General features: G+C 39.8%; 1 protein-coding gene across 1 annotated transcript in view; it reads left to right on the top strand.

Annotated features, from left to right (window-relative positions):
* Nucleotides 1-6,181: 6,181 nt before the first annotated feature.
* Nucleotides 6,182-20,646, top strand: part of GRM3 (glutamate metabotropic receptor 3) — a 96,127-nt gene continuing 81,662 nt past the window's right edge. Inside the window, exon 1 of the mRNA XM_026862403.1 lies at nt 6,182-6,217. The gene's annotated coding sequence lies outside the window, so the exon portion shown is untranslated. The remainder of the gene's footprint in view (nt 6,218-20,646) is intronic.

The raw sequence follows: 20,646 nt of genomic DNA on the forward strand, positions 1-20,646 counted from the left end.
TGAAGTGGACTTGAAATTTCCAAAAAGAGAATAGCTGTTTAAAACAACCTTTTCTTCTTCACTCAGAAGTGATCTCCTATTAATTGTGCAGCTTAGCTGAACTTTGCTATCCTTGGTATCCTAGGAGAAAAGCTCTGACAGACTGGGAATTTTAACTTGTTTGTAATGTAAACTCAGTATACCCATGGTGTTTTTTAACACTCCAGAAACTGTTTGGGAGGAAAAAGAAATAAATAAAAAAGCTTTGATCCTCTAAACAAACAAAGAGGGGAGAAGGAGGTTAAAAGAACCATCATTTGTGAAAGGCAGAGAAAGAAAATGTGGGAAAGGTGTCTTTTAACAGTTTCAGAGACTGCTTGAAAGACTGTTAGAAATATCAGGCATTTCAACAGCATTAGAGCCCATAGAATAGGGAAAGATTGAAATCTTTTTATTGTTTCACTGACATTTTTGAGATTTCTAACTGTGACTTTCTCAATTATATCAGTCCATCTAACCAAAGTTTTTCCCAGAAGCAGATATCCAGCTGAAAGCTTAGAGATTAATGTTAATACTTTTGAGTATCAAGCTCAGATAAACATATTCCTAGTGGCATTATTCAGTATGAGGAAAAGAAGAAGAATCTAGTCTGGAGGTAACGTCAGCTCCTGATTGCTGGCAGATGACTCAAAGTCCAGGTTTCTTGGCCAAAGGGTGAAATGTAAATTGAAGCATCCATTTGTAGCAGCAGGGAGTGGTGTGACCCAGCAGTGCCCTGTTGTCTGCTTGTCTGTGGGAGATGTCGCTGCTTCCTAAAATGTCACTAATCTAGGTATTTTGGCCAGTAGGTAAGAAGATGGAGTAAGTCTCACATATTCCTTTCTGCCTGTCTATTCCACATTCACCAATTTTAAGGAAGGAAGTAGACAAATAGCTTCATTTACACCTAGATACCTTAAATCAAGGTCCAGGGAGCGGCTGCAGAGAATAACAGGGTTTCTTAGTCCCTGTGATTTCCTGGTGAGGGCACAAGGTCCCAATTAGAACTTATCCTGAAAAGGTGAAATATCCATTAGGGTAGAAATGGATAGAAAGAGACCACTTTTATGTAAGTTTCTTCATTTTCAAAGATTGTACACAACATTCCATTTTCCTGAACATAGCTTTTATAGTTCCATAGATAATGACACCAGTAAGGACTTCATCTCCCCATCTCCCCAGCATAAACTATCTCCAAGTCTTTATTAACTAATACTTGTTGAATGATTCCCTTAAAATATCCAACAACAGAGGTTTCACAGCCTGCAACAGCACATATCTGTGCCTCACTGTTCTTGTGGACAGAAGATCTCCGAAAATTTAACTAAAACCCACTTTTTGCAACCAAGGCTATCACTCTTGTTCTGCTGTGGAAATTAGAAGCAATTTAGTAATTTCCATTCCAGCCTTTTATATAGCACAGGGACTAGATTTTGGCTTTTTAACGTTCATTTATGTAATGTCTCCCTCAGTCATCTCCTCTTGACTCAATGAAATAACTGCTTTTCTTTTAGCCATGTGCTTTTTTTAGAATATTGTTATTCTTGCTGTTTTCCTTTGGACCTTCTCCAGTTGCCCATTTGGACCCATACCAAAAAGATAAGTACAGCTGATGAATGGCTTGACTTCACTTGTCTTGAATATAACATTCCTTAAAGAAATCTTTTGTGCTGTTTCTTTGTTCTATCTTCCAAGTGTCATTCCAGCCAACATTTTGACCAAAAGAGCCCTCAGGAGCCTCACAGAAGCATAGTGATGTTGTTGTCCTACCATCTTCCAATTTGCTACATTTTTTTCTTGACTGTTTCTGGCCATTTCTAGTTCAAAACCACATATAACTCCAACTAAACAATTGTCAGCCCTCACATTCACATTAATATTTCAGAAGAAAATTTCTTAGGAAATTTGAACCACCTGTTGCTTTGTCTTTGCCGGAGGGATCTGCATGGTCGACGGCTTCTGTTCAATCATTACTAAACAGAGGGATGCTTAACTGCTGCATTGTCTAGCATGGATCATGTTTAGCACGACACATGTTTAGCATCTTCAGTGTGAAGTGACCATCATGATCACTAACTTCAGCTATCAGCCTGATTGTTCAAAAGTCAGAGAAAAGCTCCCTGGGAGTGTCTGTTGAAGGGAAGCCTCCAGACCAACTCGAAGCATAAAATATACCAATGAATGTTGCAGAGCTGAGTGATGGATACAAATATGCGATTGGTATTCATTCAGGTATTCCAGCTCATGAAAAGGCAGAAGCTGCTCATGCTTTCAGGGTCATAACTGCAGAGCTATGCATCAGGAAGTCTCAAATGACAAGTTTAACTTTGCTCCTGGCAAACCCACACCGAGTTCACCTACCTTAAGCCTGATGAATGTGGCATTAGGCAAGAATCCAGAACTTCATGCCCCCTAGACAGAATTTCTGCCTCTCTTGTTTGATTTCTCTTCTTTTATTAAGACTCAAACTTTTCCCTGGCCAGCCTAGAACATATTCCAAACCAGCTAGGACATGGATAACATCAGAAGGGTCCTAATGGAGCTGCTACAGGTACTTGCCCCAAAGGCTCCTTAGAGAACCCTTTGCAGCTCTTAGGTTCATGTATATAAGAGTAGGAAAAAAACCCTCAGGAAGGAAGAAAAAAATAAAAAGCATTCACTCAAGTATCTGTAGTAATTCACAGAGCACCTTAACATCGCAACAAAGAAGTCCCCTCTAGCCTTCAAACTAACCAGCATGTTCTTTTAATATATCTCAGTAAATTAAAACACTTTCAGTCCAATTCATTAGTTCCCGACCATTAACTTCCAAGCCTTGAATTCCCACTGAACAGGTAAGCAGCTGCTTTGAAGATGTAACTGGCATGACTCTATCAGAGTACAAGTCACCATTATGTACCCTCAAGTACCCCATTTCCTCTACCCTCTGTCTAACTTGGTCAGACTGGGACTACTAAATAAACACCACTTGATGCACTGAGTGAAGGGGAAGGTTGGTCTGCATGTAAGAGAGAACTTTTTTACTGTCTGGCATAGAAAGACACAGGGGAGCACATTCAGGCAACCGGTGGGATGCAGCTCGATGCTTTTTTCTTCCACTGGTAATACCTGCATTCAGCATTTAGCAATCCTAAATACTCATCCAGTGTGTTGTCTCTTGAACCTAGATCATGCTAAGTAAGTTAAGTACCTAAGATACAGTGTATGATCGCGGTCAGCAGAGCCTAGCATTATAATGCCGCTTGTTAGATGGTCGACAGTGTGTTCCCTAGGCCTTAAAAAACGACTTCCATGTACAGTCACCTATGTTTAATCAACAGGAGTCATCTCAGTCCTAATTTAGAGTGCTGCAAGTTTTTTGCAATGCTTTTTTTAAAGCACCAAGTAATAGGTGATCTAGGCTGTCCCATTTTTTCCCATTTATAACAGTTTCCATGCCAATAATTACAACATAATACTAATATAAGTAGTTTCAAAAACAAAAGCACGTTTGGAATCATCCCTGTTTATCTTCAGAGAGTAAGAGCTGCAAAAATTAATGGATCAAGGGAGATTAAACACTGGGCTAATTGTTCATTAGGCAACCTAAGACCTATTAAGTGTGCTAATCCATTCAATATTTTTTCTATTTGTTTCCATTATTATCCTGCTAGAATTCTTTTGCATGTTTATTTTTTAATAAAGGAATTCACTTGAAATGCAGGTCTTAAATCCTAGAGTCCTTTCTCAAGTAAAACTTCCACAACAGCAGTAGCAGAAGGACTTCAAGATGTGACTAGAACTCTCTGTACTCCTCTTTTCCTAAAATTAAACTTAAACTCTTTCAATAAGATTAATGTGAATGCATTCTCCATCTGTATCGATTGCAGATACTCTCCATGTTTAATTAAGACATATTATTCTGCAGAATTAAACATAGTTCTATGCAATGTGCTATGAAAGTGGTCTTGATTGTACCTGAAACAAAAATATTGTTCTAAAATTGATTGCTGATTGCTGACTACTATTATGTATTAATTTTTACATTATTCTGAAGCATAACTGACTATCTGTTTGCCAGATAAGTAGAAGGCAGAGAGTTATTGACAGCTAGCTTGATTTTTAAGTCTTAAAAGTTCCAGAAAGCAATGTTTTTTTCAGATCAGATACACGTTAATATTGCCAAATTCTGGTTTCCAAAATAACCCATGATGGAAAGTAGACCAGCCATAAAATTATTCACATAGGTATTACCACAAATATGGAAAGATGGGCAAGAGGAAAGGTAGCAATTCAACAGAAATGTATCTAAGACTATGGAAGGTCAGAAGCAGAGCATGGCTACAGTGGTACCATATTGTGAAAAAAAAAAAAAAAAAAGGAAATTTCCTACTGATATTAATAAGTAGGATTATTGTCTGCAAGATATGGAATGTAAACATTATTGTCTACTCAACACTAGTAGGAACACATTTGGAATGTGGTGCCTAGCTTTGAGCATTATGTTTTGAGAAGAAAAATAAATCACTGAGACAGAGTCCGGAGAATATCAAGAAGAAGAATTATAGGTGTGAAAAAAATAGATTTATCACAGGTAAGTAATGTGCTTAAATTATCATACAGGAAACTAGATCTCAGGAAAAGCTTTTAATGGTAAGGAGAGTGAAGCAACAGAATAAATTGCTGGGAAGTCTAGGAAGTTCCTGTCACCAAAGGTATTTAAAAACAAGCCAGTCAAGACATGAGTTAGATAAGATGTAAGTAAAGTTGATCCTGATTTGGGTAATAGCAAAGGAAGATCCAGATGTTTCATGGTCCCTTTTGACCCTCTTCTTTAAGTGACCTGCACATCATTCAGGGTTCCTACCCCAGGATCTTACATCTTAGCACTCTGCATTGCAAACATCTACCTTCCGAGGAGGAAGCCTAGACACCTGCCAGCAAAGCAGAGCTTCCACCGTTCCCTTTCTGAGGTGAAGCAGAGGCAGTAAAATCAAAAAGCAACATGCTTCTCTTGGGGAGAATGAGAAAAAGTTGGAGAAATTTCAGAAGCAAACAAGGTTGTCCTTCAAGAGAAAAAGTAAGCTCTGCCACGCAGAGGCAGATCATGTGTGTATGCAGGGAGAGAACGCGTGACAGGTCTCTGCTTGAATCACACACAGACTAGTTATGGGTGTCTGTTCAGCTCCTGGTCTTCTCTAGGAGTAGCAGTATGCTGCATCATTGAGACAGACAGCAGTGTAGTCTGTCATGTCAAAACTGTTAGCAGTCTCACCTCTTACTGTAGGGACTGTGCAGAAGGGTATGGGTCTACAAAAATGAGCATTAAATGAGCTCTAATATTAGGACAACAGAGAAACAAGAAAGGAAGGAACAGCACGACTTGCACTGTCAACTTTAAAGTCTACTCTGCATGTTCACAGGCTTTGATACCCTTATGTGTAGGCAATACACTATATAAGGTTATAAAGTAATGTATGTTTTTGGAATATTTGCATAAGAAAATGAATGCAGTAAATCTACTGATGTCGTCAATGCAGAACTACTGTAACTCTGATGCTTTCTGCACTGCAGTAATGATTATGAAACTAGTAGGTATTTTATGTTATTAACTCAAGATATCATCTTTAATAAATACTCATAAAACACACTGGCAAAAGCATAAACTGCAAAAACATGAGTAGGAAATTTGTGCTATATTCCCTATCATACACAAATTGCTAATACTGTTATACAGTAATTATTTAATCAAAAGTATACGTAAGGAAAATCTGAAATAAGTGAGATTTCAGTTGCTAGAAATAAGGGTCCTATCTTCATGTTAATGACTGAAGCAGGTTTAGAGTATATTTTAATAAAAGTATGAGACATTATTGAAATTCAAATAACTCCTTGGAGGCTTTACGGCTCATACAAAATGCAAAAAAATTCAGAAAGATTTTTCAAAATTAATAACTTTTTCTTAAAGAGAGATAGATAACTATATGTCATCTTCTAAAAGGACATTGTGTTTTGTCGTGAGTTTGGGAAAAAATGTATTATTCATATCATTGATAGAAAAGATATTTAGCCTAAATTACATTCTTTCTTTTCTACCGTGAAATTTTTCTTCAATTCAAAAACTACTGTATCTTTCATCATTCAAGGCCCCTCTGCATTGACCCTGGAGAATACTGAAATATTCCTTTTAACCATCCTAAATCTGGTGGACAATAAAAAGGTATTGATTTTTCATATAGTATAAAGAGTTCACAAATATATAAAAATCTAATTCAGGATTCAGTGGGTCAAATCCTAGAGTGATAAATTAGCAACAAAGTCAACAGAGCTGCTCTGTGTTACACCAACTGGCAAGGCTGTTCAATTTGTCAGGTGTACTGCACTTCAAGCGTTCAAGAGCTTGAAGAGATCAATGAGATCTGCAGTTTCAAGTTTTCAAATGTCAGCCTGCTTGCTTCCCATACTCTTACTCAAGCACTTGAGAGGGCTTTGCAGCAAAATCCTTGCATCGCAATAGAGTATTACCTTCAAACATGCTCACTTGCCTGCCTAACTGAGATTGGATACTGCACTCCGGCTCCAAGCTTGGACATCACCAGTGGGAAGCTGCCGAGGAGTTGATGGCATGAGAACGTGAGTCATGGACGTGTTATCCCAGTCCCCCAACTAGTGTAAGTCAGTGTAACTGCACTGTTACAAGCTCCAAGGATAGAGACAGCTTGTAAATAGGGGAAATATAGAGGATGTGCAACATAAATAACATTGGGAGAGACGATTCAGCCAATCTCCCATCCCAAAACAGAGTCAGGAGTATTGTGTTACTTCTGAAAAAATATGTTTTTTCTTGAAAACTTCTTATGGTGGAGCCTCCACAACTTTCCCAGGCAGCATGTCCCTGGGCCTCATTACCTTTATGATGAGAACATTCTCCCTAGTATCTAGCCTAAACATTTTTTTTTTTTCACTTTAAATTCATTTCTGCTTTAGCTAATGACCACAGCTAACGTTATCCTTTCACTCCAATTAATTTATCACCTCCTGAACTTGATGCAGCTTTGCTTAAAATCAGACTGATCACATCCGTGATGAACCTGAGACCGATGAAGGTATCTGGAAAGCTGTGAGTCTCAAGCCAGTCTGTCTATGATTTCTGTAGCTTTCTGAGACTGGCCCACTTCTCAGTCTGAGACAGCTTCCAGTCTGGTGAACTGGCCATCAAGCCATGAAACATTCACTGCCACTGGAAAGACTCAAAATAATGCTTGTGGAACAACCAGACTCCTAATTTTTTTGTTGTTGTTGTTGGGTTTTTTTTATTATTATTATTTTGTCACCTATTACAGGGACATTCTGTTATGTTTTTTAGCATAAGAAATAGAAACCAAGACATGTTTTACACTGTTTATGTAATTAGTGTGGGATCATCAGTGCAATGATGCTTCTTTTCTAAGTTGTAGCACCAAATAATCTTACGCTCCTTAGTGAGATGACAAACTTCAACTCATGTATTAAGGGTTTTTTAAATGGCATCAGTTTCTTGTTGCACTATGGTTCCAACTAAAGATTAACATGATTCATTGTTATCTCTTATGCTCATTAGAGAAAATATTTAGATTCTGTTAGAGTAAAGGAGTCACTGATTGCTCAAGAAAATAATACCAATTTGAAAAGAACATAGAGTGTGAGTAAAAAGAGCTATTGCTGGTGAAAAGTGGTGGATGAAAAAGGTATTGAGAATGGCAGAAATGTCTATTTGTCTCTAATAATTTTTTCTCGGATGACTATTCTGCTATGATGAAAAACCTCACAGGCTGACTCAACAGTTAAGTTGTGCTTCTTAGGTTGATTATTGAAAAGAAATCAGTTCAAAACCTTTCCTGAGTAAACATCTACTGCTAACATTTCATCCTCTTTGATCATTGTTCTTCACTAAGTCTTCTCTAGCAAAGCTACCTGGAGGCAGCAGCCTTGGCTGAATCTCAGGCTGATGGGTATTTCTTCACGGAGGAGATTCACTACAGTATTTTCCTGGACCATGCTGAGTCTCCACTTCATGCCAGGGCCACTTCGCTTCCTTTCTGATGAGAGGGAGGGAAAGACCTTTGCACTGTCTGGTGGCCAGAGATATGTGCAGGCTTTTCCATGCCCGTTGTCCTCATTGCTATCAGCCATTCTCTAGGGCCTGAAGGTCTTCCTCTGTCTAATCCTCCTATTTCACTGGAGGACCCAGGCACACGGCTTAATAACATCCTTCAGATGATTCTAAGCCACTTTCCTCCACGAAATTTTCTAAAAGTCTCCAGCCTACGGACAGATTGTCTACCAAGTTCCATTCTGCCTCCTGCCTCTTCAGAAGCTGGTTCTCTCTAACTTCTAACACCCATGCTGACTTCTCCAGAGTGACAGCAGAGAATACCTGAAGATACAAAACGGGCTTATTTTCTCAGTTCAGATAACATTCCTCTGGAGTAAAACTACAATGCATTGGAAGACCCTTGGGCCTGTAGAGAGTACAGTATGATCTGGATCTGTGCCTGACACGTAGGCAGTTGTCTCCTCGCTCTTGCCCACAAGCCTCCTGCTGTCTGTAGTGCTGGGAACCTTGTGCCCCAAGCCCTTGGGGTCATGTGTGACTCCAGCCCAACCAAGTGTGTGGAGAGCAACTGTAAAGGCTCAGCTGGTTGCACAACTATGCTAATTGTTTTGCCTTTAGGTCTGAACTTCATATCGTTTAGCCTTCCTGCAAAATCCTTGCAGTTAACCAAATAGTTGCATTTTATCTCAGACACTCAGACTTACACCACATAAAAACTTTTTCTAAGCAAGCAAGTAGTCCTTTCCACTTCAGATCAAATACACATATCTATATTGAATCCTTCTGCTTGTGATTAATACAAACAGTGAAGGTAAAATTTAAACTGCCTTGACTCCCACTCAGATGTCTGGAAGAACAAGTCTCTCTCCACTGCCCCTTCTCTGAGACAATCTCCCTTTCACCAGGTCAGGAGGAGCTTTTGGACTTTGGGGAAGGTGTGGGAAGGGAGTATCTGCAGTGATCTGTTGCACTTTTCCTCACTTCTGTACCTACCCAGAAACTGGGAATTCTTTCAATCATTTCACTCCAAAACTCCATTCTTTGTTCAAATAAAGGAAAGAAAGTATCTGAGGGCAGGATTTATCTCAGCAGAGACAGCCACAGTGTGCAGGTCTACATCTTTGGAAAATCATATTTCTTGGTTAAAAGAAGAATTACACTTTTAAGGAGTGATTCAACTGACCTGTTTTAGACATCTCCTATAGGAAGAGAGTAATGATGTCCAAAAATATTTTGTTTTTTTCTATAAACTAATTATAAAGAGACCTCTGAATAACCAGATCACATGTAGGAACATATAATCTGACTGTTCAATTAAAAGAATCTCACCTAAATGTCTGGGGTAGGATTCCAGCAGACCTGGCTCAGCTTTATCTGTATTTCTCGCATGATTGAAATTTTAGTCATATTTTTAGTCAGAGCCTGCTCTGTGACTGACCTCAAACAAAATGCCATGTCAGCAAGAGCAGAAAACCTGGTGCTGCTGTTTTTTCTCTGGTCTTTGCCAGGTTGTCCTCCCTCATTTATTTCCACAAGAGTCTGTTCTGCATCTCTTCAAAAAAAAGAAATCTCTCTGCAACAAAAGATCCTCAGTAGGAGGAATGCAAAACGTATCTGAGACCCTAAGATTACATCTTTATCTGGAGAGTTTATCTTGCAAAGGGAATTTTATCTCCCAGAATTTAGAGTTTCCCTTTCCCCTGAGATTTTACCTTTTTACCAGATGTGAAAACAACAATTTACTTATGCTGATTGGGGTTTTTTTGCCATCTGAAACTTTAAGAGATGCAAAGTTTTTCAAAAACTTGTCATCAAAGGGCATTACCAAAAGGATCATTTTATACATGCATTGTTATTCCTATGCTTCCCTAAGTGTACACTGATGACCTCTGTCAGAGACTGAATAGTGACAGACATGGGCTACAGAAGCCTTTGTTTTAAATCAGTCCAAAGGTTCTTAAGTTCTTAGTGCTTAACCGTTAGACTCTAAGTGGGAGTTAATACAGGGAAGTCCTTTTGCTTGCTTTATATGAGAGATCAAGCTGGAAGGTCATTATGGCTCCTGTGCCTTTAAAGTCAGTAGATCTGTGAATTAACTATTCATAATCTTCAGGAATACCAAATTAAAACTGTTCTAAACTGAGGGGGAAAAAATATTATTAGAAAATCTGGCAAGCATTTAAGTCTAGGCTCACTGGTCATCTTGATCTTGTTGATTTGAAAGTTTTGCATTTCAGACCTTTGTGAAAATACTAAGTTATACTTCCAGTCATCTCATAGTGTCAACAGTCTGGTCCAATATCAAAGTATTCAAATATGCAAATTCTTCTCAGTTTATATACCATGCATACGTATGTGGTAACTTTCATCTTAGTTATAATAGAGACTGAACCAATAATTTCCTAAGCCAAAATCTTCACATTCTTAAACTAAAATACTTCTTCCTGTTCATAAAGCTGAATTAGGCTCAGAGCTTCTATGGTTTGAGTGTGGAGGAGGTTACACTGCACAAATTAAAGCAAATAGACTTCCTTCCAAGTGATGCTGTCAGAAAGTGACTTCTGCTAGACTCAAGGTTTTTGTGTAGAGGCGTTTGCAAAATCATAAATATCTGCTCTTCCTCCTCAAGAGTTCCTGAGACCTCAGGTCCCCTGATTTCCTTTTTAAGTACAGATTCCCTGACAGAGTTCACCAGAGTTTAGTTTAGTTTAAATTCAGCAACTGGTGGGTTGAGTTCTTTCTTTTTTTTTTTCTCTAGCCTTTGCTGTCTTCTGTTAAAAGCTGTCATGCATTTGAAGCTCTTTGATAAAAGGCTGGACTTTGCCCCTTCTGCATAAAACAGCATGAATCCGAGTCTTACAGCCCCCAGGAGTGAATTCTCATGATTTCCCTCATGTACTCCTTTCTCTTCCTCAAAGCTCCTTTTATTCCTCCTCCTCTGCTGCACTTTACAGTGTCTCTCATTCTGAGGTTGACTCAACTAGAGCTAGGGGAAATCTTTCCTGGGGCTGTCAAAGCTTCCTGGAGATTCCCATGTACCCTAATCTTGCAAAGATTTCTCCACCATCTTGATTTTCTCCTCTCTAAGTCAGCTGACTTTAAGTCCCTAAAGACAGGACTATTAACAGGATCAGTACCAAGCCATTACAATATCCATCATCTGTTAGATGGGTCCTCACCATAGTCAGAAACAGAATCTGGTATGATCTGGGTTACTATGGGGCATTCGTTTACATATTCAAATTGTCCTACTTATTAGTTCAAGACGGTTCTGATTTTGAGTGGCATAACCAGGTAACAGCAACAATTACAAGTACATTCCCCTGCTGAAACTCGAGAGGATGCACCATCTGCATCACTGTCTTTATAACCTGAGTTGTATTTATGCTTTGGATTTACGGATTTGGGAAAATTTTTCCCCTTTTCACCACTTTGTGTTCTATCTTTTATCAAGGCTCTATAATTACGCACATACACCACCACCACCACCCTTCCATCGATATCTGTTAATTATGGCAGAGGCCTAATTTATTACAGGCAGTCACTGGACCTACACAGGGACTGCACGTAGCCCTGCCCTACTAGTACTGGTCTCCAGTACTGACCTACCAGGGTGATGCTGTTGCACTAGAGGTTTTGATGATTTGGTTTTCCTTCTCCAGGACTGCATTAGAAACACTGAAATTTAGTATTAACATACTAAACATTTAGTATAAACATGCTGTGTTTAGGAATGTCTATTTATTGCTAATGTCTTTACAGCTGAAAATGTCTCTCCAGCATGAAATTGAAGGTTCTCCTCTGATTTTCACTGAATAACTTTAGTTACAGCACCATAAACATCAGGCAAGCAGACCAAGTTATCCTGTTGTAGCATTTGAATTTGCAAATCCACCAGCACTAACTTTCTTGTCTTATAGATGTAGCTAAATAGACTAAGGAGGCTGTTTTCGTAGATAAACCTTTGTTTGTGTCTCATCAGCCTGTGTATTTACAGCTTAAATCAGTCAAAAAATACAGAACAAGGAAATAACTCTCCTTATGACTCATATATTACTAGGTCCAAACTGTTCTTAAACTGATCCAGTCCAGAGTTAACATATTTTTAAAATAAATCCCAGCTGTCAATGGATGACTAGAGGTACAGAACTCATGTCTAAAAATTATTCAGTTCTAATGTCATGTCATGTTAAACTGTGGTATTAGGCTAGACATTTCATAACACTGGACATCTGTCTTTAACAAATAAAGATGTAATATTCAAGCAAAAGAGTCCTAGGACAATATTAAGAATGTTACCGATATTTTTTAAAAGAGCATAATGAATTGAAAGAATTAAGGCCATGTTTTCCACAAATACAGATGAACAAGCAGCTAAAGATTATTAAGATGGCATCAAAGACCATAAGTTTATAAAGTTTTATCTGTAGCTTGTATCATACATCTGAGCTCTGCGATTTCAATGCCCTTCTCCATGATTTACTCAAAGATGTGTATTTTACCTAACTGTTCCTGCAGATCATGGGTTTTATCTGGCCAATTAACAGCCTTTTTCCTGGATATTTTTAAAATTAGTATTATTTTGGTTTGATTCAGTTCTGAGAGTTGAGAAATGCCGCAGATATTAAGCAGAGCAGACAACCTTTGATCTCCAAGCCACCTGCTAATTCTCCATTGGATATTCCACATACATTCCTTGCACAGACCTGTCACAGAAACAAACAGCAGCTCAACATGCAGCAAGTGAGGAATACAGACAATGCTAAGGAGAAAGCATTTTCTATTTCTGTGGGCTATTTTTAGCTCACAGGCTGTTATTCCACTGAGTAAACTCAAGTCAGGTAAAAGAAAATGCACTTTGCAGTCTTATCTGCATAGAGCTCTGGATCAGTTGGAATTCTCAATACCTTTAATGTGCTCATATTTTTAACACTTGGCTGGCAATGTTGTGTCTGGCAGACTGCTGTGACAAACCCAGCAGAACTTCTTCTAGAGATCAGTCATCCCGATGTATAATAAAATACCCCCCAAATTTACATTATGCTAAAATAGATGCCATGATCATCTAAAAACAGCTGGCTGGCAACTTGCAGAGAGCCACACTACATTTATATTGTGGCAATAAAAATGTCAGTCAGCACTTTCCCCTTCCTAATTGCTTCTTGCTGGCCTCCTGGCTTCTCTCCCCTGTCATCAAGGGTGACAATAAGATTTCAGGTCTCCCATTTCTCAGAGCAAAGGGCCATGACTCACATACCACACTGGAGATGTAGGCCACAGTCTAAATCTCCAATTCCCAGTGATCGGTTTAGCAAGTCTGACTTCAGTTCAGCACTTTCTGTACCACTTTCTTTGGGCAATGACAGTGTCATTGGTCTTGACAGTGTCAGTGACTGTTGCCATCTAGATTCTCTGCATTTCAATCTTTCCCGATACGAGTGTAGGTAAGTCCTCTATTAACCACATTTTTAAAAAAGCCCACATGAATCTTGATCCATTTTCTCTTGTGTCAAGTTAAAAAATATTCCCTTTTTACTAGTGGTTTTCACTCTTTTTCTCATTGTTAAACCCTTCCTATCTCTCTCTATGGATGCAGATTCTTCTGTAAATGTATTGTTATTAGGGTTGCTTTTCTCAGAAAAGTAGAAAAAAATGAATGTTGGGAAAATAATACTGGACCCACGCAGGTTCACAAACCACAGGTTGAAAACTTCAATTTGACTGTTATTGGGAAATAGCACTTTAAAAAAGCCAAAATCCTTACCTTAAAAGCAGTCTCCAGGCTACCAGATCACACACTTAAAAACAGTGTTTCAGACAGATTTCTGGCTAAGGCTTTGAAAGAATAGACATTCATATGCATTAAGTCTTTCTTCACCTAAGTGCTTTCTTCTACGCTATCCCATTGAAGTGGGGTTTTGCACTCTTGGCTCCCTAGGAACATACCTCTAACTCAAGGATTTACCCAATTCATCTTTATGCTATCATTCTAAAGAACATTGGTCTATTTATGCTGAAATATGATGGTAGAAACATATCTCACCATGACGACAAACCCTACCTGTGTTTTTAGTTTTCCTGTCACCCTGGCAACTACATCTTCACAATGCCTCTGTCCCGACTCATACGGTATTCTGGTTTTGCGATTGCTGGATGGGTTGTTCTACATATTTGTCCAGTTGATGCTCCAGAGGTGGTGTCCAGCTCTTATTCTTTCAGTTCATTACTGAACAAAGTGAAACAGATTTCCCTTTTCATATCAGTGTGACTTCTTGTCACCACTTTTCAACCTGTTAAAGCAGGAAAACAAACTGTTCATGACAGAGCAAGGCTTCTCAGGTTTCTTTGTCTTCTTGAAGATTTGTGGTAGCTATTCTCAACCCCCTCTGTGATATTAGCTCACAGAAGTAGCTTCCCCTTAGGCTCACACAGGAACATAAAATGTTTACAAAGATGATATATAGGTTGTGGAGCATCCTGAGCAGCTGGTACAACTGTGTATCTCTGTTTCCAACACCTCACATCTGGCAGAGATTTTCCAGTGCATCTAGCAAAATCCATGAACTGCCTTTGTGTTATTAAACAAAAAGAAACGGTCTTACCTCTTTTCCAGAACATCAGAAACCACAGACAGTTCTGCTAATCCTAGTCGTGACAGAGTGACATTAGGCCATTTTTTTTTAAATGTCTTTGAGAGGGAGGAAGCTCCCGAGTGTAGCTATTGGAAGGGTTAGACATCCTGTCTATGTAAGACTAGATTAATTAGTTTCCTCCAGTTAAGGGTGAGCCAGTGTCTTCAGCTCCTCTCTTTTTAAGCATTTTTCCTGGGTTGGGGTGAATCTGTCTCCCTTGAGGGCTCTGACTCTCTGGACTGATGAGAGGGAGCTCTGTACATGGCTAGGTTCCAGTCCTTTGGATGATTAAAATGAAATAGATTTACCTATTTTGCTTATTTTTTTCACCTATTGTAACAACTGGGAATAATTTGCCTAAACTTTCTTCTCAGTAGCAGTTTGGAGACATTAATATTTTATCACTTTTAAGTTTCAGATTTTTTAGTGCACACTACGATGTATATTACCAGTGGAAATATTATGATATAGTAGGGGCTTCACCACATGCTTCAGTTGTTTTTATACCCATTATTGCTGTGCCATCGTAATGTAATTTTCCACAGACTTCCATGTTATTAACCTGCATTCATCATTTATATCCTTCTCCTGAGGCTTGTTGTAAGACTCTATAGAAGAAGATAAACAAATTACAGATACAGGAATTAATTGTTGCCTCATTGGAGTACCCCAATCAAGGGATTTTAGGAATGTTGGTTGGAGTGAAGCAACCCATAGGCCATGCTGGTGGGAATGGTGGGAAGAAGAGTTGAACAGAACTGAAGAAAATAATAAGCAAGAAAACATACAGATTAGGGCAGATATGAAAATGAAAACCAGAGAAGTGATAAAATGACTGTAGATCTCCAAGGAATGTGGTTTTGCAAGCTAGATGTTAAATACTCCTTCCAGCAATGTTTGCTCTATGTTGCTCACACAGTCTTTTCTACAAGCTATGTCATCTCTGCTGAGCTCTTTAGGCAGCTTTTCCTCTTCTTTCTCTTTATTTCCCTGCCCACTCAGGATCAGGCATAGAAATCCCTGCTCCCTCTGAAGGAAGAAGAGTCAAAGTGGCTCAACTCTTCCTGGCAGACCCTTACTGGCCCCCAGTCCCAGCCCCATCTCCACTCCAGGACAACTGCCCAAGTCTTGGCAGCACAGCCCTGGAGGAGGGCAAGGAGAGTGTGGGGGAAAGGAAGAAGGACCACAGTGCCGAAAAGGAAGACGGTGTTAAAACAACAGTAGAGAGAGGAGTCAGGAAGGACAGAAGGGCAAAGTGAGTTCACAGAAATGTCAGGGCACATCAAAATGACTGTGTATATTAAAGAAGCATATGGTGCCTTGAACCACAGGGGACCTGTGTTGTGCCACAGTGGGTAATGACAAAGAGTAAAAGACTGTCCCTTTTCCTGATAATCATGTGGTTGAAATGGATAAAATACGTCAAAGGGGAGATGAGTGACTGGCTCAGTGTCCAACAGGAGCTCTGAATCAGAGTCACTGACAGCACTCAGGCTTGCCCCAGCCAGATGTGCCAGCAGAGAGACGGGGGAAAACCCAGGAAACGGGAGACAGAAAACTGTAATGAGGCAGAGGGTATAAAAAGGGCAAGGGAAGGGTGCAAAATTTGGCTACATAGAGAGTCAGGTTTGCTAGCCTGACCTCAAGTGTATGCAGAGCCCATGAGAGGATGAGAGCATGACTGAGTTCTTTGCTAGGAGCAAAAGTAGCGACTGTGAAAGAAACAGGAAAGAGGCAGACAGACACAAAAGAGAAGAAAGCTGGGGAAGAAAGGAAAGAACATGAAAACACTATCCTTAAAACCAAGGCAGACATGCCAGTCATATTAATTTCCAGTGCAAATGCACTTCACTGCAGCTCAATGAGGGATCTGACCACAGTTGTGTTTTTAAATTACAATAATAACAAAAAAAAGTCAATGCCAAGAAATAAAAGTCAAAGGCTTAGCTTAATTCTGCAGGAAGAATATAAGGAAAAGCTTTGCATGAAGGTGAATGTGTTCTCTGTCTAAGGAAGAGATTTGTGGGTGGTTTCAAGCAATTTCAGGGGTGGAGCTGATAATCCTAAAAAAACAATCTCTTCGATTATGTTCTGAGATTATTTTTTTAGCCACAGATATCAATCACACTGCTTTTCAAAGAAGACACACGTCAGTATCACTGCTCTGTAGAGGCAGCACAGAGATGGGAAACAACTTGCCCATCGGCAGCCAGTATCAGTAAGGACCTCATCAACAGGGTCCCAGTCTGGCCCACACCTCCCCTGTGTCCCCTCTGTGAGGGCTGGGGGGATTTGGTGTTGATCTGCTGGTACAACAGAAAAAGTCCAGCACCTTATTCAAAACCACGGGGTAAATTCCCTTTTGCCTTGACTGCTGTGTGACCGAAGGAAAGTGGTCATTTCTGTGCCAGGGAGCTGAGACACATTATGGGTGTCTATACCGGAAAGATGCACTGGTATAACTAACTGCATGTGTGGAAGCCAGTTTTGTTGGCTTGATTGTAATCATTCAGAGTATGACCAGGAGAAAGCATTTTATGCTTTGAACAATGATATCTAAAGTCTGAAATAGGTACCCCTGTTTAATTTTTGTGGTGTAGATAGAAATTAAATCTATATGTAATCAAGGCAACAACAATAACTGGAAATTAGGAAGATGTTTCCCCAACTTGTTGAAACACAACCTCTACCAATTCTCTTGTACCTTCCCCTGCAGCATCTGGTGCTGGCCACTCTCTGACACAAGATGCTGGAGTAGACTGGACTTGGGTGCAGTCCAGACTGCAAATATCTGTGTTCCTAAATAAGTTGTGAAGTATTCTCCCATTCTGCTTCTCAGTCTGTATAGAAAAGCTCAAATAACATATAATCTTCTCCTTCAAAAAATCTCACATTACATACTTTCTTATATTCTGAAGCAAAATTCCTTTCAATGCTCTCTTCAAAGCACTTGTACTCCTGACAATGGTTTTGTAATGTGCTTATCAGGGCTTTGCTTTCCCAGTGGAGAGCCACAGTTAATTACTACAGTCACAGAGTGTTTGCAGCGGTGGTTCTCAAACACCCAGCTGTCCTCAAAGGTGTCTGGTTCACTCATTCTTGAAATGACCACCTAAAATAACAGAGTGGGTAGAGATGCTCCAATTGCTTTGTAGATTTTAGTATGGAATCATTTATCACATTTTCTACTTCAAATATGAAGTTTGTTAAAGCAGAAACACAGAAACAGGAGATGAAAACACAGCCTTTGAATGTGAATTCCACCATCCCATAGAAAAATGCTTCTTTTTGTGCTACAAATGGAGGATAGATGAAGAAAAGGTACTTGTGTAGAAACCAGATGGGCCAGATTGGTGTGTGGGTGAGACTGTTCATTTTCATTATCTCTTTAAATTTGGATCAATATTCTTTTAATATATTTTTTGTAATTACAAAAGAGATCATGTCTTTTATTACATGCATGTATCTTGATTTGCTAAAGGGAAATGTCTATGTTCTCTCACTGGCACAGTTTCAAGCAAACTGTGTAACGAAAAATCAGCAAGCACACTTCATTGTGAAAAAATGCATTGTCCCAGGGCTCTGGCAGGCAGAATCCAGGTTCTGAACCACAACATCTAAAGAGCTGATGGGAACAGATGTGGCCAGTTATCTTTGAGAGCCAGCCATAGAGCTGCTGCCCTATATAAGAAACTGGTAGATAATGGATCCAACCTTGCAAACAGTGGTGAGCAGCCTAAGTTTTGAGATAGTTCTGTGGGAATGATGAGGGAAAAATCAAATCCACATAATCAATAGTCTTAAGCAGAAAAAAACTTTAAGGGGATCCTTAAACTGTGGAATTCCAGAAGCTGGGAAATTTATTAGAAAACAAACAAACAAACAAACACTAAATTCTTTCCTGTTCTTGTATTTTGTGTGCTTCCATGCCATTTAAGGAATTGTGTAACGTACTAAGGAAGAGGACAAAGAAAAAACAACCAAGCCTCTAAATCTGTATTACAAGACACAGGCAGAGGAAGCAATCAGCTGGATTCATCATCTTCGGTTCATCCAATTTACACCTGCTGTAGAGCTGACCCTTGTAGGAAAAGAAATACCTGGCAGCTATTGTCCAGTCACGTTAGGTATTACATTCCCTCCCCACAGACCACCAGTGGCCAATACATTGATTTTACAATCAGTCCAAAAGCAACATCTTTAACACCATGCTGGATTATTGCCCCGGCTCTGACTCAGGGAACATTTCCTCTAGCTCTTGTCTTTTCCTTGGAGACCTCTCCATCTAAGCACTGACCAAGCTCAAACTGCTTTAGCTTTTGAAATATGACAAGGTAATAAATCACAGCTGTGGGTGAGGAGGGTGGCTGTGTTATTGCAGTTTAGCAGGAAGGCTGCCATTAAGTACCATGACAGCTTCCCGCTTTGCTCTCTACAAGCAGCAGTGTGTATGTCCAAACCATACCCTGCGGCCAACAGACAGGATCCCGTCTGTGTACCCACACCCCAGGAGGGGATAGGGAAGGGATGCAAGTAGCTGGGCCACAGTTGCACTAACAGATTTTTCAAAATTAACCTGGATGCCACAGACTTCTCAGACAGGCCATAGGACTCTAGAGGTACCACTCTCCACAGACAAGTCCTTGTCTCAGATGTTGGTAACCTGCCCCCTGCCCTGTGATCCTCCCAGCTGGATGCAAGAGATCAGTAAAGCCCAGTGTTCAACAGCACTGCACTGCAGCAGTAGACAAGACCCATGAAACAGTCCCTATGGTCAAAGATGTTACAGCAGGTGCATTTGCTACCCACCCCACCAGTCTTTCCTCTCCCACGCAGCCCAAACTGCCTTGCACTCCTCCCAGTACTCCTCAGACCATTACACTCTAGTTGAGAAATAAGAAACTTGGGAGATTTGGTACCAAACACTGAAGGAGTGGCTTTCAGATGAGTTTAGGGGATTTTTATCCAGCAGATAAGAAGCAGCAGACAGTGGAGCTGCTTCCCTGCCATGCTCCTCACAGCAAGGCTGGGGACTCAGTCTCTACCTGGCAGACTTGTGCTCGGCAGAGCAGCTCCCTGCTGAAAAGAGAATTCGTCTTCCAGGCACTTGCAGCCACGTACAGCTGCTGCAACAGTTTTGAGGGAAATCTGGCCCTCTGCTGCCAGCAGCAATTTATGCACATTTGCAGGTGTGACACATTTTGCTTCACATGACCTCTGGGAAGTCAAAAGCAATGCCTTGAAAGTGTGTCAGTGATACCACTTAGCACTTACATTTTTCTACTTCAAAGTGTTCTAGCAACATTAATGAAGTGAGCTTAAAAATAAAAGCTCAAAACACCCTAATAACATGAAAATATTGCCCTGGAACAAGTATATAAGAAAAAAGGCAAGAAAGCCATTATAGAATGAGGACTCTTTTTTTTTTTTTTTTTCTTTAATGAGCTGTCTTTGCCCAATCTATTTTAAATGTAGCTCATCTGTTTAGCTGAAGCCCTCCAGCCATTTCTTGACAGTACTGTGCTGTGGAATATAGTAACTCAACATGTAAAATTTCAGTTCCTATGACCCTGGTGGCCTGGAAGAATATAGTATTCAATTTAAGAATATTTTAAATTACTTATCACATCAGGCTATTTTTCTGGATATGCAAATGTATGCTACAGAGTCCCTCAAAGAAAGATTCAGCCCCTCTTTTGAAGCTTTGGGGCTGAGGGACTCAGCTGAGATTTGACAGAGAGCTGTAGACAGTCAGAGGTGCAATATCCTTCTGAAAGCATCATCAGGACAGATGTAACTGTGAACAAATCAGATGACAGGTTTGAACAAAGCAGGCAAAATTGCTAAATCCAGGCATCTCTTAATTTAGTCTCCCATTGCTTTTAATAAGGTTAGGATTTTGTCTGCTGGACTGAATTCCCA

This window comes from Athene cunicularia (genome assembly GCF_003259725.1).
Source record: "Athene cunicularia isolate RWA chromosome 1 unlocalized genomic scaffold, athCun1 chr1_part2, whole genome shotgun sequence".
In the NCBI taxonomy this organism is placed as follows: Eukaryota; Metazoa; Chordata; class Aves; order Strigiformes; family Strigidae; genus Athene; species Athene cunicularia.